The following is a 15,652-nucleotide window of genomic DNA, read 5'->3' as shown; positions in this document are numbered from 1 at the left end:
GAAATCCCCTTTCCAATACAACTGTTAAAGATACAGGGGCCCTGTCCTCCTTTCCATAGGGTCACCCTACCCGGGATAAATGGGACGGCTTTTAGCCCGATTTTTCCCGCAGTCCCGGGACTGTGGGAGGCGAGGCTGGCCATCCCGGCTTCGTCCCGCCTTCTCACGAGTAAACACTAGGAAGCGGGGACGTGCATGGAGTTCTTCAGGTGCTCCATGCCCATTGAGGGTGGGGAAAGCGGGATCGGGTTTGTTTCCCCCCCTTAACTTTTCGTTGGAGTGCACGTGCGGCCGCGACGTCCTTCCAGAAGCCGGTAAGTCCAGGATCCCCCCCCCCTACACCAGCCTTCCTCAACCTGGGGCGCTCCAGATGTGTTGGACTGCATCCTCCAGTCCAAGGCAACGGGAGGGCGCCAGGTTGGGGAAGGCAGTTGCCGCCTTTCCCGCCCTCCGTCCCTATTGGCTGAGCCGCCCGGCTTTGGCCCCGCCTACGCCCTCCGCTTTCTTTTCCTGCTTGGCGTCACTCGCGAGGCCCCGCCTCCTCCCCCTCCCCCTCCCCTGTAGGATGCGGCTGCCGCCAATAGGGATGCGCGCGGAGGAGGGCGGGGCCTGCCTCTTTGTCGCAAGGCCCAATGGCAGCGGGGCGGGGCGGGGCGCCCGTTGGGCGGAGGAGGCAGCTTGGGCGCCCGCGTTGCCAGAGCCCGGCCAGAGCAGCCAGGTGGCGCCAGGACAGGTGCGAGCGGAGCCAGGTGAGTCCCTGCGGGCCTCTTTCTCCCGGCCCCGCCCACATGCCCCGCCCTCGCGGAATGCCCCCAAAGGGGGTCCCTGCCCCGCGGAGCGTGCAGTCTCAAGTCTTGACAGCGGGGAGGGAATGATTTGGGAGGGGCAGGGCTGGCTCGGGGCGCCGTTAAGCATCGTGGCTGCTCCGTATTTTGACATAATTGTTATTAATTATTATAGTAGGGTGACCCTATGGAAAGGAGGACTGGGCTCCTGTATCTTGAACAGTTGCATAGTTATTATAACTTTATTATAGTAGGGTGACCCTATGGAAAGAAGGACTGGGCTCCTGTATCTTGAACAGTTGCACAGTTATTATAACTTTATTATAGTAGGGTGACCCTATGGAAAGGAGGACTGGGCTCCTGTATCTTGAACAGTTGCACAGTTATTATAACTTTATTATAGTAGGGTGACCCTATGGAAAGGAGGACTGGGCTCCTGTATCTTTAACAGTTGCATAGAAAAGGGAATTTCAGCAGGTGTCATTCGTATATATGCAAATATATGCAATAACTCTACTACTCCTTTCCACCCAATTCCAAGGAAGCAGTTTCTGTGCTAAACTGGTGTTTGTTGGTGGTAATGGATTGGATGAGGGAGAACAAATAGAAGCTTAATCCAGATAAGACAGAGGTGCTCCTGGTCAGTCGAAAGGCAGATCAGGGAATAGGGATTCAGCTTGCGCTGGATGGGGTTACATTCCCCCTGAAAACACAGGTGTGCAGTACTTCTGGATTCAGCCCTGAGCCTGGATGCCCAGGTTTTGGTGGTCGCTAGGAGTTCATTTGCACAGTTAAAGCTAGTGCACCAGCTGCACCCGTTCCTAGAGATGTCGGACCTGGCCACGGTGACCCGTGCCTTAGTTACATCCCGATTGGATTACTGTAACGCGCTCTACGTGGGGCTGCCTTTGAAGAGTGTTCGGAAACTCCAGCTGGTTCAAAGAGCTGCAGCCAGATTGTTGACCGGGGCTGGTTACAGGGAGCACACAACTCCCCTGTTAAAACAGCTCCACTGGCTTCCAGTCTGTTTCCGGGCACAATTCAAAGTGCTGGTTATGACCTATAAAGCCCTATATGGCTCGGGTCCAGGTTATTTGAAAGACCATATTCTCCCTTATGAGCCTGCCCGTGCTTTGAGATCTTCTGGAGAAGCCCTTCTTTCAGTCCCACCATCTTCACAGGCGCACTTGGTGGGAACACGGGAGAGGGCCTTCTCGGTGGCTGCTCCGGTGCTCTGGAACTCTCTTCCCAGGGAAGCTAGGCTGGCTCCCTCCTTGAGGGGCTTTCGGGAGCAGGCTAAAATTATTTTGTTCCAGCAGGCCTTTGGAGAATAATCTGGCCCTCCATCTATGTTAATGTCTTATAATTTTGTTGTGTATTTTAAACGTTTATGGTTTTGTTTCCCACCCACCCCAATGTACGTTTTAAACTTTGTAAGGCCGCCTTGAGGCCCAGCATTGGGCAAAAGGTGGGATACAAATAAAAATATGTAGAACCTGGTGAAATTCCCTTTTCATCACAACAGTTAAAGGTGCAGGAGCTATACTAGAGTGACCAGATTTAAAAGAGGGCAGGGCATCTGTTGTGATGAAGAGAGGATTTCACCAGGTTCCCCCCATATACAAATGACACCTGCTGAAATTCCCTTTTCAATACAGCTGTTAAAGATACAGGAGCCCTGTCTTCCTTTTCATAGGGTCGCCCTACTTTAAAAACACCTTTCTCAAAGAAGTCTCAAGCAAACCAAAGAATAAAGCATGCAATATAAAAGTCTTCAACAAACCACTTTTCACTGCAGGGGAAGCTTACTGAAACTCGTGCCATACAATGGCCTGGTTCAGGCAACACACTGTTATTATAAGGTGGGGGAGTGGGGAGGGGTCTTTATTCACTGGATCTTTATTCACTGGGTTTGTTTCCAGTTAGGTTTGTTTCCTTTTTCTTTTGCCCCCTTTCCGTCTCATAGTTGCTTTGGGGCTTCAGAGACCCCCTCTCCCACTGCTGTTCTTTATTATTAGCTGGCCTATCAAAGTTCTGGGAGATCCAGGACAAATAAAAGGAAGAAACTTCTTCACACAGCGCATAGTTAAATTATGTAGGCTGACCCTATGGAAAGGAGGACAGGGCTCCTGTATCTTTAACAGTTGTATTGAAAAGGAAATTTCAGCAAGTGTCGTTTGTATATATGGGGAACTTGGTGAAATTCCCTCTTCATCACAACAGTTAAAGTGCAGGAGCTATACTAGAGTGACCAGATTTGAAAGAGGGCATGGCACCTGAAGCTTTAACTGTTGTGATGAAGAGGGAATTTCACCAGGATCCCCATCTATACAAATGACACCTGCTGAAATTCCCTTTCCAATACAACTGTTAAAGATACAGGAGCCCTGTCACGGCTTTAATGATGGTGAATAAAGCAAAAACCCTTATTCACCATGGATAAAGCCATGGTTTAAGGTGTCTTCTGAAAATGGCCTGGTTTTCTGGCTTAACTGCCATGGCTTAAGGTGTCTTCAGAACACGGCCTGGATTTCTGGCTTAACCGCCATTGTTAAAGCCATGGTTTATGGTGTCTTCGGAACACAGCCTGGCTTTCTGGCTTAACCGCCATGGTTTAAGGAGTCCTCTAAACACGGCCAGGCTTTCTGGCTTAACCGCTGTGGTTACAGCCGTGGTTTAAAGTGTCTTCTGAACGGGCCCATTAGGAGTCTGCCTTCACGAATGAGGGCGGTTGCCAGGCGGCTCGCTGTCCTGTTCTGCTCCCTTTTCTCCTATGCGAGTTTTCCTTTCCTTGTTCCTGTCTTACATGAACACCTGCTGCTTGCCTTCTCCCCTCCAAGGATACGTGGGGTGGGGGAGGGAAGACCTACGGATGGTCCTCTTGCACTGAAACTTGCTGCCCCCTGCTCCTGTCCCCGTGACTGAATTTGGTGCAGTTCAGCCTCCCCACTGTGCCTGTCAGTCCAAACAGGCGTGCTGTGGCTCCCGGTTCGGGGCCAAATCCTGACATCTGTTTTGTTCCATATTCCGACCGGAGCTCTCACTGGCTCCCTTCTCTTGACTCCTGTCCTTGCATTCAGAGAGAGACTTCAAGGGCCCAGAGTGGGGTGGGAGAAAGGGTTAAGAAAGTACATCTGAGTTTCCTAAGTCAATAGGAACACCTAAAGGAAAGAAGATTGGATCGGAATGTGGTTCTGTGGGGATGGTGAAACAAATATGCTTCTTTGCAGTTAGTCTCAAATAAATTTTACAGGCGTTGTCATGCGTTGGGTGGAAGAATCAATAAACAAGTAATTCTGTTGTTGTGGTGATGTTTTGTATTGTAACTTGGCACAGGGATAAGGCAGATTCCATGTACTCTTAATGGGAACACAACCTTTAATCAGTAGATTAATCAACCAAAGCATCAGTTGATTAAATTGCTGTAATCAAAACAGAGAGAGGTTGAGAGTTGTGACATTCTATTTGCAGCTGTTTTGGCTCTCTGATTACTGCACAACAGTGGTATGGAAGCTGCAGCCCTTGGTGGAATTATCTCATGAGTCAGTGGTCCCTCCAAGAAAAAAGATAATTCTTTTGTTTGCTGTGCATGGGGGAGAGAGAGAGAGAGAGAAACATTAAAGATGTCCTTTGCTTTCTAACAGTGATTGATAGCCTTTATTAACCTATTCAGTGAGCACTGAGCTTTTGTGTAATATGCAATTATATTCAAATTAAATAAATTGATTTGTTTAACAGTTGAGAGCTCTACTTCACAAAATCTTTTGAAGGAAGAAGGTGAGCAGTACATCTCTCTTCTTCTCAGTGATGTGGAGGACTGGAAGCTTTTAGTGGGAACTGCAAAGAAGCATTTTGAGGTCCGTTGTTTGGAGATGCCTCTAAACTGTTACGGCCCTGGATCTGGAGAGGTGGTGGAAACTCTTTCCTTGGGGGCTTTTGCTCCAAGTAACATAAGCTGTTACCTAGGAAAGCATATGCCACGTAGCTTGTTAAGGTGCTACACGGCCTTATGTTTCTATGGAGCAAGGCCTGCTTTAAGCATCCCAAGTTTCCTGCACACGCGAGGAAATTGCAGGAAACTTGCATTTGGACCGGCATATCTGGTGAGCAAATGTGGTGAGCATGTTGCTTGCTTTGGCAGATGGCATCTATGCAGCATGGTTGCACAGGAATGTCTACAACCTGGTGCTCTCCGGATGTATTGGATCACAGCACTGGGGGATAGTGGGAGTTGCCCAACAGAATTGGAGAGAGCGTGGTTGGAGACGGCTGGTGCCATATCTGCAGCAGCTTTAATAAATCATGTCAGGTGGAAAATTTTCCATGGAAAACATTCCAGGATGGAAAGTTTTCTTTTTCTGCAGAAAATTTTCCATTTTATAGGTTTGTCGGTAACAATGGATGGATGCCATTTGCAAATAATATTAGGCAAGCGTAGCAGTTTCTGTGTTTTTCATGTGATTGTTCCTAGCAGGTGTGTGGGAGAATACATTGATGTCATTGAAACACATCTGTGTGAAATGGAACTAATAAGTAGTGACAATGGAACTAAAGGTGACTCAACAAGAGGAAAAAAGCTGAAATCTTAATGAAACGAATGAATCATAGAATAGTAGAGTTGGAAGGGGCCTATAAGGCCATCGAGTCCACCCCCCTGCTCAATGGTTGTCACCATGCACAGTTCTTTGGGTTGCTAAAATGCATTAATGTGTCGGCAGTTTTCAGGACTTTTGTTTTTTTTTAAATTTAGGAGGTTTGTGTTATCGTCTTTGAGGACAGTGTCCCACAGTGACATTCCGCAAACTCAAATGGTGCTAGTGGAGCTCAAGCGGTTGCCCTGTTACTCTTGCACAACAGGCAGAAGCACTTCTGTAACCCAAGCAGAATCATAGAATAGCAGAGTTGGAAGGGGCGTACAAGGCCATCGAGTCCAACCCCCTGCTCAATGCAGGAATCCACCCTAAAGCATCCATGACAGGTGGTTGTCCAGCTGCCTCTTGAATGCTTCTAGTGTGGGAGAGCCCACAACCTCCCTAGGTAACTGATTCCATTGTCATACTGCTCTAACAGTCAGGACATTTTTCCTGATGTCCAGCTGGAATCTGGCTTCCTTTAACTTGAGCCCGTTATTCCGTGTCCTGCACTCTGGGAGGATCAAAAAGAGATCCTGGCCCTCCTCTGTGTGACAACCTTTTAAGTCTTTGAAGAGTGCTACCATGTCTCCCCTCAGTCTTCTCTTCTCCAGGCTAAACATGCCCAGTTCTTTCAGTCTCTCTTCATAGGGCTTTGTTTCCAGACCCCTGATCATCCTGGTTGCCCTCCTCTGAACATGCTCCAGCTTGTCTGCGTCCTTCTTGAATTGTGGAGCCCAGAACTGGACGTAATACTCTAGATGAGGCCTAACCAGGACAGGCAGTTAAGATAATGGGTCAGCTCATGTTTGTGCATAGTTCTGTAGGTTAACTAGAGCTTTGTAACTCTATCGACAAGGTCATGTATACTGGATTTGGCTGCAATCCAGTCCTGTTTAACACTATCATTCATGTAGCTGAACATCCCTGTTCTCCTTTTCCTTCCCTTAATGATATTACAAAACTTTCAGTTACCCTTTTTTCATTAGGTTTAGGCTGGAGGCAGACAGCCAATTGAGTTGAAAAGAGGAGGAAGTGATTTGAGATAGACATGGTATCCCATGAAACATGCATGCTCTTATTCGTCAAAGTGTTGTTTCTGCTCAAACAGATTTGGCAGGCTTTTGAAACGGTACTAAAACCTGCCAAACCTGTTTTTTCTGGAGATAAGAACATAAGAAGAGCCATGCTGGATCAGACCAAGGGTCCATCTAGTCCAGCACTCGGTTCACACAATGGCCAGGAACCCACAAGCAGGACATGGTGCAACAGCACCCTTCCACCCATGTTCCATGCAACCATTGTGTACAGGCTCACTGCATCTGATACTATAGATAGCAGATAGTATTCAGGACTAGTAGCACTTGATAGCCTTCTCCTCAAGGAATTTATCCAACCCCCTTTTAAAGCCATCCAAATTGTGCTAATGAATTCCACAAAGTCCGTCCTTTGATCTGTCCTGAATCTCCCACCAGTCAGTTTCATGGGATGACCCCGGGTTCTTGTATTATGGGAGAGGAAGAAGAATGTATTATGGGAGAGGAAGAAGAATGTCTCCCTACCTGCATTCTTTGAACAATGCATAATTTTGTACACCTCTATCATGTCTGCCTCTATCTGCCCAGACCCTAAGGTCATCCTCAGGGGTCCTGCTCCGTGAGCCCCTGCCAAAGGAAGTGAGGCAGGTGGCTACCAGGACGAGCAGGGCCTTCTCTGCTGTGGCACCCCGGCTGTGGAATGAGCTCCCTAAGGAGGTTCGCCTGGCACCTACATTATATTCTTTTAGATGCCAGGTGAAGTCCTTTTTATTCTTCCAGCATTTTAACATTCTATAAATTAATTTTAACTTTGCTATTTTAAATTTGCATTCTTTGCTTTGCTGCTGTTTTTATCTTGGTTTGTGCTTTTATATTGCATTTTGTATTGTGTTTTTTATTATGGTTTTACACTGCCATTTTATACTTGAATTGTTTTAATTTTGTAAACCGCCCAGAGAGCTTCGGCTATTGGGCGGTATAGAAATGCAATAAATAAATAAATAAATAAATAAATAAATGTCTCCCCTTCAGCCTCCGTTTTTCCAAGCTGAACAATCCCAGCTGTTGTAACCTTCCCTCATCGGGGAGATGCTGCAGCCCCTGGATCATTTTAGTTGCCCTTTTGTGCCCTTTTTCCAGCTCTGCAACATCTTTTTTTTTAGGTGTGGTGACCAAAACTGTAATTTATTTATTTATTTATTTATTTTCATTTATTGCATTTTTATACCGCCTAACAGCCAAAGCTCCCTGGGCAGTACACAGTATTCTCAGTGCGGTCACACCATAGATTTGTATGTAGTCCGTATGATACTAGCAGGTCTGTCCTCAATTCCTTTTATTATAATGTTTAAAATGGAGTTTGGCTTCTTTACAGCGGCCAACACTAAAAAAAGTTCGGAGTCACGACCAGGAAGCATCGCTGGTAAGCGGAGGGGGTGTGTGCAGAAGGGTTGCCGTTCAGGGGCCACCAGGCAATGGCTTCAAGCGCCCCTGAACAAGGCTTGGTTTGTTTCGTCAGCCATCTTGCTAAGAACGCGTTGCAGCCCCCTTTCTTAAGCTCTTTTGCCCAGCTTGCCTTCTGAAGGCTGCCTGTGAATTGTGAGTAAGGTGGAACGAAGGTATTGGTCCCTTGGGTAAATGGGGCTGAGAGGCTACACACACACACACACACACACACACACACACACGCCAGCTGCTCCTAGATAGAATAGACCAGGGCAACCAGGATGATCAGGGGTCTGGAAACAAAGCCCTATGAGGAGAGACTGAAAGAACTGGGCATGTTTAGCCTGGAGAAGAGAAGATGGAGGGGAGACATGAGAGCACTCTTCAAATACTTGAAAGGTTGTCACACAGAGGAGGGCCAGGATCTCTTCTCGATCCTCCCAGAGTGCAGGACACGGAATAACGGGCTCAAGTTAAAGGAAGCCAGATTTCGGCTGGACATCAGGAAAACCTTCCTGACTGTTAGAGCAGTACGACAATGAAACCAGTTACCTAGGGAGGTTGTGGGCTCTCCCACACTAGAGGTACCTTCAAGAGGCAGCTGGACAACCACCTGTCAGGGATGCTTTAGGGTGGATTCCTGCATTGAGCAGGGGGTTGGACTCGATGGCCTTGTAGGCCCCTTCCAACTCTGCTATCCTATGATTCTATGAAAAGGAGGACAGTGCTTCTATATCTTTAACAGCTTTGTAGAAAAGGGAATTTCAGCTGGTGTCACTTGTATGCATGCAGCACCTGGTGAATTTCCCTCTTCCTTACAACAATTAAAGCTGAAGGAGCTATGCTAGCGTGACCAGATTCAAAAGAGGGCAGTGTTCCTGCAGCTTTAACTGTTGTGATGAAGAGGGGATTTCACCAGGTGCTGCATGCATTCAAAAGACACATGCTGGAATTCCCTTTTCAATTCAACTGTTAAAGATGCAGGAGCCCTGTCCTCTTTTCCATATGGTCACCTTAGCATTGTAGATGGAAGTTAACCCCTTCTCCCCAAAGAAGAGGAAGGCATCCTAATTGATCCCTTAAGCTCGCCTGTCTAAGGGGAAGATTAAAAGCTTAAGAATGCCGTTCTGTACCCGCTTATCCAGGAGTAAGCTTTGTTGAACTCAGGATCGCTCTAGGACAAGGTTCAGAGCGTTTGCTCACCTGCTTCCCTTGGGTGGACGGGGCTGAAAAGAGGAGCCAGGTTTACCAACAGTCTGGAGAACCTCCTCAGCACGGGGAGTCTAAAAGTGCCTTCTCTAAGCTGATGTTGTCCAACACGTGTGGAGGGTGTCAGGTTGGGGAAGGCATTTGGGCCTCTTTTCTTTTAGGAATAACACATAAAAACCCAACAACAGATGAAAGGGGGCTTGTTTCAGAGGCTTATACAACAACGCCTCATGCAGAGAGAACTCTAAACTGATGCCCATCGTGACATCGATGCGCAGGAGATTCAGGTCAGCATAAAGAGAAGTCCTACTTCGTGAAATACGTAATTAACTTACGGGGTTTTGCTGCCGTGGTGTAGCGACAGCCACTGGCTCAGCTTCACTTTCAAAAAGGATGAGATGCGGAGCTGAGCTCAGTCAACAGCTCTCCTCTGAACAAAGCCTCCATGCACAGAGGCAGCGTACCTCTAAATTGACCAAGCGCAGGGCGGGCTGCTGCGTCCAGGTACCGAAGGCCTAAGTGCTAAGTTGCAGGAGTACGTCTCAGTGGTGACCTGCACAGAGTAGAACGTAACAGTGGCTTTGATCCGTCAGGCCAAGAGACCCGCCCAGCCAGGTGTTCTGGTTCCAGCTGTGCCCAATCAGATGTCCTCTCCACCCCACCCCACCCCGGAAGCTTTTAAGCACGTCATGAGCTTGGTGTCTTTCTCCAGTTGTTGGTCTGCAGCATCTGGTATTGAGAGGTAAAAGTGGGCACGGCAACAGAATGTTGCAGCATGTGGAGGGTTCCAGCCAGCCAAGTTCGCTCCCAGGTTACTCCATTCTGCCCCCATTTCCCATGCTCCCCACAGACATCCAGTGTTTTGTGAGTATTGAGCATGCTCCGTTCTTATTGGGGTGTTCTTGCTTGTGTACGCGTGTGTTCCCTACTTAGGATTTTATTTTAAAAAATTGTACTCCTGCAAACCTTGGTTTCCCCGAACTTGCCGAAACTTCCCTTTTGAGTGTGTGTGTAGATGTATCGGACCGTGTAGTGCTGGCTGGAAACTATAGGAATTGTAGTCCAACAAACCTGGAGGGCACCAGGTTGGGGAAAGGAAATATGTGGGTGTTCCCCCCTTGCTGCTTTTGCCTAATAGAAATAATACAGCTCTACTCCTCTTCTTCCTCCTCTTCTTAATTTGTCCCGTCCCCTCAAAAAGCCATCTGAGCTAGAGACCAGTTGGACATGGCGGTGTCCCCTCTTTCTCTCCGTTTTTTTCTTCTTCCTCTTCTTCTCCTGCTGCGGGAAGATCACAGTTTTGGAATCCCTGAACGTGATCTCTTGAGCGTGTAGCGGAATTCCTTCCCTCTAAGCCAGCCTTCCTCAACCGGGGGGGGGGGGGGGCGCTCCAGATGTGTTGGACTACAACTCCCAGAATGCCCTAGCCAGCAGAGCTGGCTGGGGCATTCTGGGAGTTGTAGTCCAACACATCTGGAGCGCCCCCCCCCCCCCGGTTGAGGAAGGCTGTGTCTAAGCTCATAGTCTGGCATGAAGAGCGTGATTTCCGTTCTGTGAGGGAGAAGGAGAGATGGGGTGGGCACAGGCCTCTGTCTGCGTCGGGCTTAATTTCTTCAAGCTGGACGGGTTGTGGATTGCGTTTTCTCGGGGGATCTTTTCCCCAACCTCTCGTTGGGTGGGAACTGGTCGAGCTGGCTAGCGTTGCCACCTTCTCACCGGGCAAGCCGGTCTTGGCATGGGGACGCAGGACAGCGGCCTTGCGCTAAGGCCAGGCTCTTGGTCTGTCTGCCTCAGTATTGTCTACACCAGTCTTCCCCAACCTGGTGCCCTCCGGATGTGTTGAAGTTGAGGGCCATTGGACGTGCTGGTTGAGAATGCTGGGAGTTTATTTATTTTTTACATTTATATACCGCCCCATAGCCGAAGCTCTAAAGGCGGTTTACAAAGATTAGATTAAAAAGACTGAACATTAAAAATCAATGTACAAAATTTAAAAACAAAAACATAAAAACAGCTAACATTTAAAACAATTTTTAAACACTCAGCCAGGCCAAAGCTGGTTTTGGAGTCAGTTAAAACTCAGCATATGCTGTTAAACGACTGAGAGAAAAGGAAAGTCTTAACCTGGCGCCGAAAAGATAACAATGTTGGCACCAGGCGGGCCTCATTGGGGAGATCGTTCCAAAATTGTGGGGCCACCACAGGAAAGGCCCTCTCCCTTGTTGCCGTCCTCTGCGCTTTCCTCGGAGTAGGCACCCGGAGGAGGACCTTAGATGCAGAGCGCAGTGAAAGGGTAGGTTCATGTCCGAAAAGTCGTTCCATCAGGTATTGCGGTCCCAAGCCATGTAAGGCTTTATAGGTTAAAACCTGCACCTTGAATCAGGCTCGGAAACATACAGGCAGCTGGTGCAAGTGGGCCAGAGTGGGTCTTATATGCTCAAACCTTTTGGTCCCTCTTACCAATCTGGCCGCTGCATTTTGCACAGGCTGCAGCTTCTGAACCGTCTCCAAAGGCAGCCCCACGTAGAGCGCATTGCAGTAATCTGACTTGGAGGTTACCAGAGCGTAGACAACTGAAGATAGGGAAGGCATCGAGCAATGTATTCATGGGTTTCTAATGGCATTGTCTTAATTATTGGGTACAGTAAGGTTTAATGAAAATCTTCTCTCAAAGCGTTTTTCTTTGATTATGTTGGTTGTTTTGTGCTCCCCCCACTCCCCCCCCAAAAAAAAAGTTCTGGAAAGGCTGCAGGAAGTTCTTCAGAGTCAGTCCAAATGTCCTTCCTTTACAGAGCTGTGTTTTGCCCCCACACCCCAGATGCCCCTGAGATATCCACAAGGGGGGCCATGAAGTTAATGGCCTCCCCCCGCCCTTAGTGCCTGGTGTTCCAGTGTCTCTTCAGCTACTATGGCTCATAAAATCATTGAGTTGGAAGGTGTCTTGGAGATCATCTAGTTCACCCCCTGCTCAGCGTAGGCTCTGCAGTTCTGGATGCCGCCACAGCATCCTCGACGGAGGCCCGTCCTGCCTCTGCTTAGATACCTCCAGCGGAGGAAAACCCACCGCCTTCAGAGACATCTGCTATTGATAGATCTCCCCTGGGGATTTGTCTCATCCCACCTTTCTTTAAGCTCTTTGGCCCCTTCTCGGAGTAGTGGAATCCTGTGCTAAAGCCCTCTCTTCCGTCAGCCCTGAGCTTCCTGCCGGCCTGTTCCAAGCTCTTTCGGTTGACTTGTTGAGCACCGCAAAGGGGAAGGGGTGGAAAAGCGACGTTTTGGGTGCAGCCCACGCAGTGAGGCAGGGCACACGTGTGTCAGGCTGCTGGTGCCGCTGACCTCAGCTGCAGCTTCCTAAAGCCTCTCATGGAAGCCTCAGTCCAGTCAGGTGGATGTCAGAGCCCTGGAGCTGACCCAAGTCTCGTTCTTAATTGCCTCGATTCCTTTTCTTTCCCTTTCCTTTCTTTGCCAGCCTCTCCGGCTGTGCTTGTCTGTTTACACAATGAATCTACCTCTCCCAGGGGAATGTTTATTATCCGCAGGAGAACAGCTCAGAAAGTGCTAGCTGTGGGAGGCGGGTGGCAGTCGGAGACCCTGGCAGAGACGTCTTTGCAGAATGCAGGAAAAAAGCAGCAGCCACGGCCGGCGCATTCCGGGTGTAAAACATTCTCTCCAGGTCACAGAGGTGTCGGTAAGGAGGCCGAAGGCAAGGGATCTGCATTGTGGAGTGCTAACTTAAGACGGTCAGGCATGGGTGAATCTGCCTGAAGTCCTGGGATGGCTGAGGCTAAGATTTGTGCAGAAGCTCCACCTTATGACGTACAACCCAAACCATTCCCAAATGTGTAGGCCTGTGCTGTGGACATTGGACTGAGTTCCAAAAGCTATCTCCAAATTGGGCAGAGTATACAGCCAGCCAGCAGCATGCCCCGCCTCCATCAGCTGAATTTGCAGCTGGAGAGGGGTTGCTGCTGTTGAATTTCTGGGCTGGGGTGTGTGTGTGTCCATGGAAGTCATATTTAGAGGTATACTGCCTCTGTGCCTGGAGGTTCCATTTAGTTATCATGGCTCTGCCTTTTCAGTATTTCAACAGATAAGGAAACGCAGTAGGTAATATTGGGGTGCCCCCCAGAGAGCGATCTGACTTCCCTTTCCCCACAGGACTGTTACTTGCATGTTCAAGAGCTCATTCGGTGTCTTTTTGTTGAACTAGAAGAGGGGAGGGATTGTGAGGAGCTCCAAAAGGATCTCTCCAAGCTGGGAGAGCAGGCATCCGGATGGCGAATGCGGTTCAGCGTAAGCAAGCGTAACGTGATGCACGTTGGGGCCGAAAATCCCGCTCCAAGTTCCTAAGCCGATGGGATCTGTGCTCAATGACTGACCAAGAAAGGGATCTTAGGGTTATGGACAGCAAAGTGGAAACGGCGACCTGGTGTGCAGCTGCTGTGAAACAGGCAATCTCCAGGTTAGGCATAATTAGGAAAGGAATTGAAAATATTACTACCAAGGTCATACGCTTCTTATTATACAAATCTATGGTGCGACCACCCTCTCGTACAAGCAGTGAGTCATTACTGACTCTTGGAGGGACGCCAGCTTTCGCTGACGTTTTCTCGGCAGGCCTTATAGCGGGGTGGTTCGCCGTTGCCTTCCCTGGCCATTATTGCCTTTCCCCCAGCTCACTGGGTACTCATTTTACTGATCTCAGGGGGATGGAAGGCTGAGTCGACCCGAGCTGGCTGCCTGAAACCAGCTTCCGCTGGGATCGAACTCAGGCCGTGGGGAGAGTTTCAGCTGCCGAAACTGCTGCTTTACTGCTCTGCGACCACACTGCACCATAAAAAAAAGGATATTATATAAAAAAAGGGCAACTAAAATGATCAAGGGGCTTTAGCATCTCCCCTATGAGTTGAGATTGCTTAGCTTGGAAAAAAGGGGGCTGAGGGGAGGTGTACAAAATTAGGCATGGTTCAGAGATTGTGGATAGGGAGATATTCTTTTCCCTCTCCCATAATACAAGAACCCAACAAGTTCAGGACAGATCAATGACGGTGCTTCTTCACACAGCATGTAGTTAAACTGTTGAATTAGCTATCGCAAGAAATAGTAATGGCCACCAATATAGATGGCTCAGCAATACTACAAGCGAGAAGGATCTTGGAATTGTTGTAGATCACAAGCTGACTATGAGCCAACAGTGTGATGCAGCTGTGAAAGAAGCAAATGCTATTAATAGAAGTATAGCTTCCAAGTCACGTGAGGTACTGGTTCCCCTCTATTCGGCCCTGGTTAGGCTTCATCTAGAGTATTGCGTCCAGTTCTGGGCTCCACAATTCAAGAAGGATGCAGACAAGCTGGAGCGTGTTCAGAGGAGGGCAACCAGGATGATCAGGGGTCTGGAAACAAAGCCCTATGAAGAGAGACTGAAAGAACTGGGCATGTTTAGCCTGGAGAAGAGAAGATTGAGGGGAGACATGATAGCACTCTTCAAGGACTTGAAAGGTTGTCACACAGAGGAGGGCCAGGATCTCTTCTCGATCCTCCCAGAGTGCAGGACACGGAATAACGGGCTCAAGTTAAAGGAAGCCAGATTCCGGCTGGACATCAGGAAAACCTTCCTGACTTTTAGAGCAGTATGACCATGGAATCCTTGACCTAGGGAGGTTGTGGGCTCTCCCACACTAGAGGTCTTCAAGAGGCAGCAGGACAGCCATCTGTCAGGGATGCTTTAAAGTAGATTTCTGCAATAAGCAGGGGGTTGGACTGAATGGCTTTATAGGCTCCTTCCAATTCTACTATTCTATGAAAAGGGGCTTCACGAAATTCCTGGAGAAATAGGTTATCCATGGCTACTAGTCCTCATGGCCATGTGCTACCTCCAGTATCAGAGGCGGTAAGCCTATGTAAACCAGTTGCTGGGGAACATGGGTGCGAAGCTGCTGTTTTGCTTGTGGGTTTCCCGTGGGCAGCTGGTTGGCCACTGCGTGAACCGAATACTGGGTAAAATGGACTCTTGGGCCACAGCTAGACCTAAGGTTTATCCTGGGATCATCCAGGGTTCACCCCTGCCTGATCACTGGATCCCCTGTGTGTCACCTAGGTGAACAGGTTTGACCCCTGGACGATCCAGGGATAAAACTTAGGTCTAGCTATGGCCTTGGTCTGATCCAGCATCAGGGCTCTTGTTGTTTTCTTACGTGTGGGAGTGAGTGATGTGGGATAGAGTGTTTTCCAAAATGAAAACTTTTCCACACAAAAAAACTTCTGCTGTTTCATTTTCCCATGGAACATTTTCCAGTTCTTAAAAAACACATTGTTCCCTAATGTTTTAATTAGCCCCATAATGAATGGATACAGTCCCAGTCAAATGTGGGAGTTTTATTGTCTTTTTGTTTTACGTGACTCTCATTAGGAAGTATGCATACATATGTAATATGTTTGCTGTGCAATCCTGTACATGTCTACTCGGAAGTAAGTTCCATTGAGGACAGTGGTGCTTACTCCTAGGTAGGTGGCTGCACGATTTCAGATGTAAATTCTCGGCATT

At 48.4% G+C, this 15,652-nt stretch overlaps 1 protein-coding gene across 1 annotated transcript in view; it reads left to right on the top strand.

Annotated features, from left to right (window-relative positions):
- Positions 1-704: 704 nt before the first annotated feature.
- Positions 705-15,652, top strand: part of ADISSP (adipose secreted signaling protein) — an 80,781-nt gene continuing 65,833 nt past the window's right edge. Inside the window, exon 1 of the mRNA XM_063136059.1 lies at positions 705-749. The gene's annotated coding sequence lies outside the window, so the exon portion shown is untranslated. The remainder of the gene's footprint in view (positions 750-15,652) is intronic.

This window comes from Elgaria multicarinata, chromosome 10 (assembly GCF_023053635.1).
Source record: "Elgaria multicarinata webbii isolate HBS135686 ecotype San Diego chromosome 10, rElgMul1.1.pri, whole genome shotgun sequence".
NCBI lineage: Eukaryota > Metazoa > Chordata > Lepidosauria > Squamata > Anguidae > Elgaria > Elgaria multicarinata.
This window is presented reverse-complemented; position numbering and strand designations above follow the sequence as displayed.